The sequence below is a fragment of the Colias croceus genome, chromosome 15, assembly GCF_905220415.1.
Source record: "Colias croceus chromosome 15, ilColCroc2.1".
Classification (NCBI taxonomy): domain Eukaryota; kingdom Metazoa; phylum Arthropoda; class Insecta; order Lepidoptera; family Pieridae; genus Colias; species Colias croceus.
The window spans coordinates 5217418-5228294 of NC_059551.1; positions in this window are offsets into that span (position 1 = coordinate 5217418).

Below are 10877 nucleotides of genomic sequence, written 5' to 3' on the forward strand. Positions count from 1 at the left end.
CATTACGAAGGTATTTAAAACCTCCAAAAAACCTGGTCGGTTAGTAATTGTGACAATTATTGAGTCTGCTGACTGAGGCCACATGTCAAGCTGAGGGCTCCGTGCATAATTAGCGGCATTCGATATGCCTTGTGTGTTCCGGCCCTATCATAAACCCATACGTTCATTAAGTTTTTTAACAGTCATACTATTAATACCCTCTATGTATTAAATGAAGATCTGTTAATTTGTGTTTTGGGACTTTTTAGTTTTTCAAATAAACTGGCATCATTAAATGCTAATGTATTAGAAAATATTATAACGTATTATAAGAAAAAGAGGTAAAATTATTTTAGTAAGTATTCTTATACCTAAAAGCTCGCTTCTTTTTAAAATGAATCGATGTTATCTATTATAGCGTATGCATAATACTATCAAACGTATAGTAGCTGAAGTGGATTATCCTATACTTACAGACTCCTATTGAAAAGGGAGGAAAAGTATATTGAAGCTTAAAGAATCAGAATTTTATTTGCAATCATTGTAGAGAGTTGTTATTATTCATACAATATTTTAAACGTCTATAGTCCTATTTATAAATACGATATGGATGAACAAGCTATGTACCTACAGGTAATCGACATAATATCAACTGGGAGAAACTGGATTATTTAATGATATCTTGTACTTTAGATATACAGGATGTCCCACTATCAGTATACTAAGCACGAATGGAATTGTAGTTTAGCATACACTGATCATTTAAAAAATACTTAAACAAGAAAATTACGTCAAAAAATTTTTGCAACATTTTTCTTTCAAATCCATGTTTCCTTCTCTAGCTTCGCGCAGCCGGCATATACGTTCACTAATGTGAGCATTTTGCTATGAAAACATAATCTTAAACGATAGCTCACGTGCATGTGGCAAAGTTCGGGTTGCTTGTAGTTGCGGTAGAGGCGTACGCATAGATTTTTAAGAATTCATCTATTTGAAAAAAAAAATGCGTCTGGAATTTTATAAGTATTTTTTACGTAGGTACTCTTTGTGTGAAAAACTATAACCTCCTTTGAGCTTAGTATATCAAGGGTGGGACACCCTGTAGAGATATAGCCTTATTTCGACACGACTGTCTAAAATTTCAGATATCATTGTAGTTCCTTTAATGTATCCTTACTCCAAGAGGTATACCTAGAAGATTCCAATTCATACAGTAATATTAATCTTATTTATTTTAGTAATGAAAAACATTTTGTAAAATATTTCGCACTAATAGATACTTATATAACATACTGAACAAATTACATTCATAATCATTTCAGACATTCAAAAACAGTGACTAATACTTACTAATGAAATTAAAAGCTCCAAAGGGCCGCCCAGTAAAACAAACACCTGTAGAAATATGTCCAAATGACATGTGAAATTTTTCTATGTCATTGTAATGATCCGTTACGAAAAATTATAATGTGGCTCATGCAAGCGTCACATTAGTTGAGGACGTGTGACGACGTATTAGAGTCTAATATAGGAGTTAAAATGTTCTATAGCTGTGAATTGAATAACTTAATGGGTGAAACATAGATATAGATATAATGGAAGATCCTGTTTTAGAGTTTATATTTGGTCTAACTGGATTTTTTCTTATTTCAGTGAGTATTTTGTTGAATAGTAAGGTGTTATGTCAGTAGGTACCATAATATTATATATCTATGCATACCATGAATCATCGATAGAAGTTGTTATAAATATGAGATAAATATATTTAACCTAATAGATTTCAATCAGATTTTTGTTATTTGTTTAACATAGCTGTTTAGATATTAAGCTGTATTAATCGAAATACAATGAATATAGAGCTTTTTTCAAACTGTACATTTGTAGTTTCATTTACTCTAAATTAATATTAAAAATACCTGCACTTTGACAAAATAATAAAACCATATACAATGTATACAACAATCCTCTTTTCATTCAGAATTACTATATTGTTCAGAAAGAAAGCAACCAGCATGTCCTTTTTTTTTTTTTTTTTATTTTTTTTATTTTTTTTTTTTTTTATAGTGGAGAATGCATTTAGGCATACCCAGAGCGCTCAGGGAAAGGGCCCTGGGTTATGTCGGACTCACCCTGCAGAGTGCAGGGACCTACCGACTAAACTCCACTGTGTTCCGCCGTGCCGCTGTATTGACGGAGCCGCGGGTATTCGTTGGAACGCATCCGTAGACCCGTCAGCGGCAACCTATCTCTAGGCCCAACACGACTTAAAGCTGTGGCGGGGGGGCGCCAGCTCTACCTTCCTGGGGGGTGGCGTGAACGGAACACTTCTCACGCCGCCTCTCCGCACCGGATGATGGATTATGTCCCCGTTCCATCATCCGGCGCCCATCATCAAGGAGGCAAGTTGCGGCCGTGTAAAGCGGCCGCGACACGGCGACGACGCCCAATAGGACGGTGACGCCGAATTGGGTCCGCGGCAGGGTTTCTCTCGCGGACCCGCTCTGCCTCCTCCTTCTGCGACATCACATCCTCGCAGAATGTGACAGCCGCGCTCCACGATCTGTCGCTGCCAACCATCTCACGAACTATGGAAGGCAGGGAGAGATCAGGGCCGACGACTGCGACCAGGCGAGCACGGGGCTCGGACCATGCGGGGCACACGGCGAGAGTGTGGTCTGCCGTGTCCTCAGGACAGTCGCACCAATGACAAGCCATTTGCGGCTCCCGTCTGGCGACTTTGCACAGGTACCGCCCGAAGCAACCATGTCCGGACAGCACCTGTGTCAGGCGGAAGGTGGTGGCCCCATGCCGCCTGTCGCACCACTCACGTAGGACCGGTCGGATGGCTTCGACCGTCCTTGCTCCTGCGCTGGGCTCTTCGAGCCGACGTTTCCACTCCCTGAATCGCCGCTCGAGAGCCTCAGCCTTCCATTCCTGGACTTGTTCCAGGTATGGATTGATCCCATGCGATCTGGACGCGGCGACGCGGCGATAAACGTCCGCCAGCATTTCGGCGTCCAGGTCCCACGGGGACGTCCCGGCCATTACGCACGCGGCCTCGAAGGACACCGTGCGATATGCCCTCACGACTCTGAGCGCCATGACCCGCTGCGGTCTACGCAAGAAGGGTCTGTTACGGGTGCTCAAAGAGTCGGCCCAAATTGGCGCACCATAGAGGGCCATGGAGCGAATGACGCCGGTGTAAAGACGACGGCACGCGCCCCCAGCCCCTCTAAGATTCGGGAGCAGACTTCCAAGTGCCCCGGCCATCCCAACAAGACGGGGGGCGAGGCGACGGAAGTGCTCCACGAATGTCCAACTGCTGTCTAACACGATACCCAAATAGCGCAACGTGGAACTGACGCTGATGGACGCACCACCCACCTGGATGGCTGAACCAGCAGGTTGCGCCCTCCGACGGCCGCGAAACAAAATCGCCTCCGACTTGTCCAAAGCCACCTCTAAGCCAAGTCTTCTGATCCTGCGCACAACTTCCGCCACACCAGCGGTCGCAAGGAGGGCCGCCTCCCTATACGAGGCCCCGCGCGCAGTCACCAGGGTGTCATCCGCGTAGCAAAGCACGCTTACACCCGGGATATAAGTGGCGCGCAGGACCCAGTCATAGCCGATGTTCCACAGAAGGGGCCCAAGAACCGAGCCCTGTGGAACACCGCAAAACATCTCCTTTTCCGTCCATCCACGGCGTGCGGGGTACGCCACAGCCCGCTCTGACAGGTAGGACTGCATCAAACGAACCATGTACTCGGGCACGTTGTGGCAGCGGAGCGCCTCAATTACGCAACTCCATGGCAGCGTGTTGAAGGCGTTGGCGATGTCAAGAGACACCGCCAAAAGCACTCCACCATCATCAGACGCATTGTCTGCGAGATCACGCAGCGCCGCAATCGCATCAATGGTGGACCGTCCCCGGCGGAATCCAAATTGGTTTTCACTCAGGTCCGGCCCCACTCCCTCCAGATGATCGATGAGGCGAGCTGCGAAAACGCGCTCAAAGAGCTTGCTCACCTCATCGAGCAGCACGATCGGCCTGTAAGCCGAGGGCGAATCGCGCGGGCGTCCGTCCTTCTGCAACAGCACCAACTTCCCAGTCTTCCACCTCCGGGGAAATTGGCCCTGTTGGAGGCATTCCGTGAACAGTTGTTCCACCCTGGGTCCAAGTGCACCGAGCGCCAACACCCAAACCCGCCCTGGGATACCATCAAGGCCAGGGGCGGTGTTTTTTGCTTTGAGCCGCTCCACTGCCACTGCGAGCTCGTCACGCGTGACCGCCGGGACATTTTCATCAGCGGGCTCCTCCTGCGCTGTCATTGTGGGTGCCATCGGAGGGGGAGAATGTCTTCCCCGATCCGGAAACAGGGACGTCACCACCTGCTCCATAAATCGAGGCTCTAGAGTTTGAGATAAGGGCGGGGCCCAAGGGCGAAGTTTTTGCCTCACCCTCTTGTACGGCCGACCCCAAGGTTCATGGTTCAAACCCTCGAGCATCTCCTCCCAAGCGCGAGTTTTTGCTGCCTTAATCGCGTCCTGGAGAGACACGATACAGTCTCTGTAGACGGCGTATAACCGCGCTTCCTCCTCTTCGTCACGCCGTCTACGGCGTCTGTGCCTGGTGTACGTCCGCCTCGCAGCCACGCAAGAAGCACGTAGCTGGGAGATATCGGCGGACCACCAGTACATTTGTCGCCTTCTCGGAACCGATCGCACTCTCCGCATGCTCGCGTCGCACACTTGCACCATTGCATCAGCAAGCCAAGTGGCCTCCTCCTCCACATCAACGCTGCCATCTTGCGGCGTCGGGAGCCAAGCCTGCACTATGGCAGCTTCAATGAGAAGCTCCCTATCGAGGCTACCAAGTGCCCAACGTGGGCGGCGCTCACCAGTGGGGATTCGGCTGGAGGCCGCTGAGGGCGTGGATACGCTGAACCGGATGTACCGGTGATCCGAAAGCGTCTCCACGTCCACAAGAACCCTCCAGTCTTGAATACACCGGGCGAGAGGGGGGCTCGCGAAAGTGACGTCTACAATGGAGCCACCCCTCTGTCGCACGCACGTCAGCTCTCTTCCGCGGTTAAGAAGTGTTAACCCGGAGGCAACTGCCCAGTCTGCAAGCAGTGTACCGCGCACGTCACTTGCCCGGCAACCCCAAGACACCGACTTGGCGTTGAGGTCCCCGGCCACGAGCACAGACAGTGGCTGCGCGAGGTCGACCAAATCTCTCAGCTCGACGAGAAACTCCTCGAAATCGGCGAGACAGCGATTTGGCGAGAAATACGCCCCAACGACGGTGTAACCGTTAATTACCGCTGAGACGCAGCCCCGTCGCCTGACCACTCGCTCTATTTGAGGACCACCTTGTGTAACTAGTGTCACCAAGCCGTCCAGATCGCCCGCCCAGTTGTCCCGGGGTGGCAAATTGTACGGCTCAGACACTATCGCCACATCGATCTCCCACTCTGCCAGGCTTTGGAGTAAAAGATCCTGGGACCTAGCACAGTGATTGATGTTGGCCTGTAGGAAACGTAGTGGGACCATTACTACGTTTCCATTGCTACCTCCGTTTGCGGCACCTCAGCAGGCACCAAAGCAGAACGTGATTTAGCCGTAGCGCTATCTCTGTTCCGAATTCCGCCTCTTTTTGGCTTGGGGGCTTTGCAGGCTAAGCTTCCAAGCCGATGCTCTGCTGGGCGCTTTGCTTCTGCACAAACGGCGCAATGAGCAGTGGTAGCAGAGCATTCACCCGCTTTATGGCCGTTAACGCCGCAGCGGAAACAAATCTCACTCCGATCGGTGAGCGAGGAGCACGTGGCACTAACATGGCCTATCTCCAAGCAGCGGAAGCAGCGCAGGGGCTTCTGCTCGGTTTGTGAGACCCTTGCGGAAACCCACCCCACCAGAACGCGCCCCGCTTGCGCCAACTTCTTCGCCGCGGTCACCGGACAGCTGATCCAGGCCGACATTGCGCCCCGCGGGCCTGAACGTAGGCCACCACATTTTACGTGCTCGACCAAACATTCACCTGCGTGTGACACTGCAGCCGCAATGTCGTCGGCGGAGGCCGAATCATCCAGGCCAGTAATTCGCAGCTCTGCACACTTCACGGGCCTGGACACCTTTACGTTGACCTCGCCTAGCACCTCCCGCAATTTGGCGGCAAGAACATCCGCTTCTTTTGTGCTGGAAGCACCAGGGATCTCCAATATCCTTGCACCGGTAACAGCTTGCCTAAAGCGTATCGCACCAATGCCAATCTCACCAAGATTGATCCCACGCCGCGCCTCCGTCAGGATCTTGGCATAAGTAATGCCACGCTCCTCCGCTCCCGGCTGAAGGGTCAGGACGACAGCCGAGGAAGAGGGGGCGTGGAGTTTGTGCCGCTTTTTGCGGGACTGCGCCGCAGGCTTCTTCGCCTTAGCCCCCTTTGTTTTCTTCCCGCCCTTCCCGACCACAGTCCATCCTTCCTTTGGCTGCTCTTCCGGGGGGGGGTCTGATGTCAGGGGCGCGACTTTGCTAGCGGATTTTGGATCCGCCACGCTTTTCGACGCCACTTTCTTCTTTTTCTTCGCCTTGGCTTTCGGCTTCATGGCCGTAACCGTAGCCGCACCTTGTACCGCCGCTTGTTGCTTTAAGGCAGTCTTCGCGACCGGAACCGCAGCCCGCTTCACGGCCCGCTGCGGTGCAGGTCCCATCGCCGATGTACCTGGTTGCGGCAGCGAGGCAGCCATCGCATATGTCTTCTTCGTAGATTGCGGGAGAGGCGCAACGTCCTCGGACGCCTGTTGGACGGCCTCCACTGTCCCTTTCCTACTATCCGCCGCCAGCGGCGGTCTTACGCGCTTAGCCGGCGGCAAACGCTCTTCTAGTGCTTCGAATCTGGCATTAGTCATTTCTCCCACCTGACGCAAGATGGAAGCTACCAAGTCAGCGTCAGGTTCCCGTGGTAGAGGACGCACTTGAGCGCTTTGCGAGGTCTTCACCTTTTCTAGCTCCCTTTTTAAGAAGTCGATCTCGGCCTGTAGGCGGGAGTTGTCCGCCTGCAGAAGCCGTGTCTCCTCAGATACTGTGAGCCGCTTGAATTGCGCTACCGACTGTTCAATATCGTCGTGCGCCAGTTTGAGGGTTTTTTTGAACGTGGTCTTCAAATTAGTTGACTTGGACCGCACCTTCTCAATGGCGGCCAAGTTCTCCGCAATTCGGAGGCTAAGAGCTTCCGCCGTGTTACCTTCCGTAACTGGTATGGGTGGGAGAGGAGCGCTAGCACGTGTCGCTTCGATGCGCTCAGCGCACTCCGCGATCTCTTGCTCGGCCTGCAACTCTATCTCTAACTTGCGCGACGCGTCCAGTTTGGCTGCACGCCGAGCGGCGCACGTACCCGGCGTGCGGCCCTTCCCTCTTTTTGATGAGGTTTTTTGGAAAGGGGTTTTTGATCCCCCAATTCCATCCTCCGAATCTGAATCGGAGCGGCTCTTATCTAAGGACCTCTTCCGCCATAACCTACCTCTTTCGTGGGATTGCAAATCCACCACGCTGTTGGCTGAGCTTGACCTCGAAAGCATCACAGCCCTGCTCCGTCTTGTCCTGGTACGCGCCAGAGACATACTCCTATCCTTCATACTACTATCCTTCATATTCATATCCTCCATCGTCCTAACGTCATCCGAATCAGAAAGTCCATCATTGTCCATATTAGTTGTGCCAAAGTCGTCGTTAAAAGGGGCCGGGTTTACTGACATTTTTGTTCCCACGAGTATGGGGGATATAAAAAGTCCATCCGGGCGGTGCCCCCTGCACCCGGATAACCCTTTTACACCATGGAGGTCGGGCGGTATCCATGGGTGGCCACAGCTAGAGCTCACGTACTCCCGAGCCAAACTGCCCAAGAGGGACAGGAAATCCACGCCGCTGGACTAAAGCGCAGATTTGAGGGTTTTTGATGAGGTGTCCTTCCTCTCGGGCCGGCCGATTAAGGCAAGCCCCCTGGTCCGTTGTAGCTGCTAGACGTGACAACAACACTACGACGGATAACAGGTTGCCCGACGGGAGGCCGAAGCCTCTAACCAGATGACAGAAAACCTGCCGCCCAGCCCGCCGCGCCGCGATTGAAACAACCGCCATTCATCGCTGCAGAGCAGCCCCTTGTCCGGTAGGACTAAAACGTCCGCAACCACTGGTTGCCATACCTCGCCGCAAAAGCAGCACTGTTCGAATGCGAACCCAGCAATTTCCCTGCAAAGCAGAGATTGCAACGAAGGCGTGGTAGCCCCCGAGTTCCTCCACGCTGATTTTGGTCCGCGCCGGCAAGACCACCGGTACCCCCCATATCTGGGGGGCCTCCCCCTATCCGCCACCTGGGGACGCGCCCGATGGGAGACCAGAAACTCCGCACGGGAACCAGCATGTCCTACGCTTATCTCTTCCAGTTCACCACAGTTCTACGTTTAACACATTTCACTTGACTTGTTTCCACAAACACTTCGAGGGAACTCTTGTTTTTATTTATTTTGTATGTCGGTATCTTTTCTCTGAGCTAATGACTAGCATTCTTGGACTTTATTAATTTCTGAAATAGATGACATTTGATGTTGCACGAGCATTTTAATATATTTCTATATCAACTAGCGGTCCGCCCCGGCTTCGCCCGTGGTACCTACATGTTTAAACTATCCTATCTCTCAAGTTGGATCGAACTGCACATGGTGTGCGAATTTTATTATAATCTGTTTAGTGGTTTAGGAGTCCATTGAGGACAAACATTGTGACACGAGATTTATATATATATTAAGATAAACTTTAAACATGAATAAAGTCTTTGTTAATGTTGTTGCAAAAAAAAAATAAAAGAATAGCATGTTCAGATTTAATTAATTAACAGATGTTTTTATCCTATTGATATTATGATAGAGAAGGTAGAGCTAACATGACTTTTGCTTCTAAAAGCGTAAGAGCCAAAGTGTCAATATGGTAAAAGCACAAAAGCTTCAAAAAATTAATATTAATCAACTAGCTTTCCGCCTGCGGCTTCGCCCGCTTTGTGCTTTAAACTGTCCTATCTCTCAAGTTGGATCGAACTACACATGGTGTGCGAATTTTATTATAATCGGTTAAGTGGTTTAGGAGTCCATTGAGGACAAAGATTGTGACACGAGATTTATATATATTAAAGATTATTGTTTAATTTTGACATTTCCCTTATAGCATTATATTTTTGTATTCCACATAGAAAAGCGTAGAATATTTTACCTTTTTCATTAGGTACTAGTGCCAACGTACCTACAAATTAAAACTGCTTTCCGAACCGGTGGTAAATCATTATTAATTTTCTGTATTTTAACAATTCAAAGGCGCTTCTAATCGAAGTCTAGTTGAATAAATAAATGTTTGATTAGAGTTTAATTTAAAATAAATAAATTTAAATCTAGAGCACTCGTTATAAGGAGCAAATATATTTTATACATCAAAGCCTCATTCAATTTAAGTATTGTAAAAATCTAATAAATTGAATTTTTAATTAAAATTTGTGCTAGGAAGTGAAACGAAACAATGCCTCGCTTTTTCGTTAACAAAATTCATTGGGATTTAACGATCAGAGTCAAGAGTCAAGACACAAGCGTGTAGCTAAGGCGTAGCTCATACATCAAAAGGCTTTGTTCAACCTATCATATTTAAAACCCCTTTATTTGGAACAGCTACTGTTGCTTTAACAAGTGCAACAATGCTTCAAGTGGTTTGTACTTGATGATATAACACCGCCGCGGGTGATTTTCAAATCCGCGACTATCCCAAGACACCACTCGATTTTGTTTTGACACTTGACATACCAACTGTGTTCATTCATTCATTCTTTGATTTTTTCACATCTTGAATGGAAAAGAGAAACGTGACTAAGCGTTCCTCGTTTCGATTTAGAGAATATTGGAAAAAATATTCTTTTATTGAAACTTATTCGGACGCTCGTAGCTTTTTATCGACGTTTTAAGAATTGTAATTATTTTTATTTCTACTGCGATATTTATTTTAATCAAGGTTATTTACCTATACGTATTATAAAATAAAATCATTATTTTCTTAAATAATCAAATAAACGAACTACATAGATTTGAGGGCATTATAACAATGAATCAAAGTGCCTATTATCCAAAATATTATTCATTAACGATTTCCATAGCGAGTAAAAGTGCCTACACTTAAAATTATCTTCACAAGTATTAAAAGGGCAATCACTCTCTCTAATAAGGATCAGCGGAGATTATAAGCTTGTCTTGTAATTTGAACAGTCGTTTTCTGTTCGAGGATTATTTATTACTATTATAAACGATACTTAATTAATAATTTCTTGATACTTGATGAAATAAATTATTAAAATTAGACAGACGAAAAAGTATTGTAAGTACTAATCATTTTTATTTTTCCCACGCTTTAGTTTTCAAACTCTACTAGAAAACAGATTTTCTATTTTTGACTATTTTCTAGTGCAATATAGATATTAGATAGACTATTCTCACTGCTCAGGATTACGTAATTATTCGCCTACATGTAGAAGGTAACATTACCTAGTATACTTTTCCGCTTCTAAACGTAAAACATAGACAGCTGTTTGGAAATCAACAAAGATTCACCAAAAACGAAACGCGCGTCGAATCGCGCGGCTTTCGCAGGACACTCGCGTACGCTCGATACAATATATCGATACAATACATCGATACAATAGTCGATAATTTGCATGACGGTATTGTCGACACCGCCAGCTGCAAACGCGAACATCACTGTTCAATTTTGGACATTTATTTAACGAACGGGTCGCTTAAATTATTGTGGAATATTAATCAATTTTTAAATAACAATAATTGTAGTTACGAAGAGTCAATGACTGGGTAAAACGT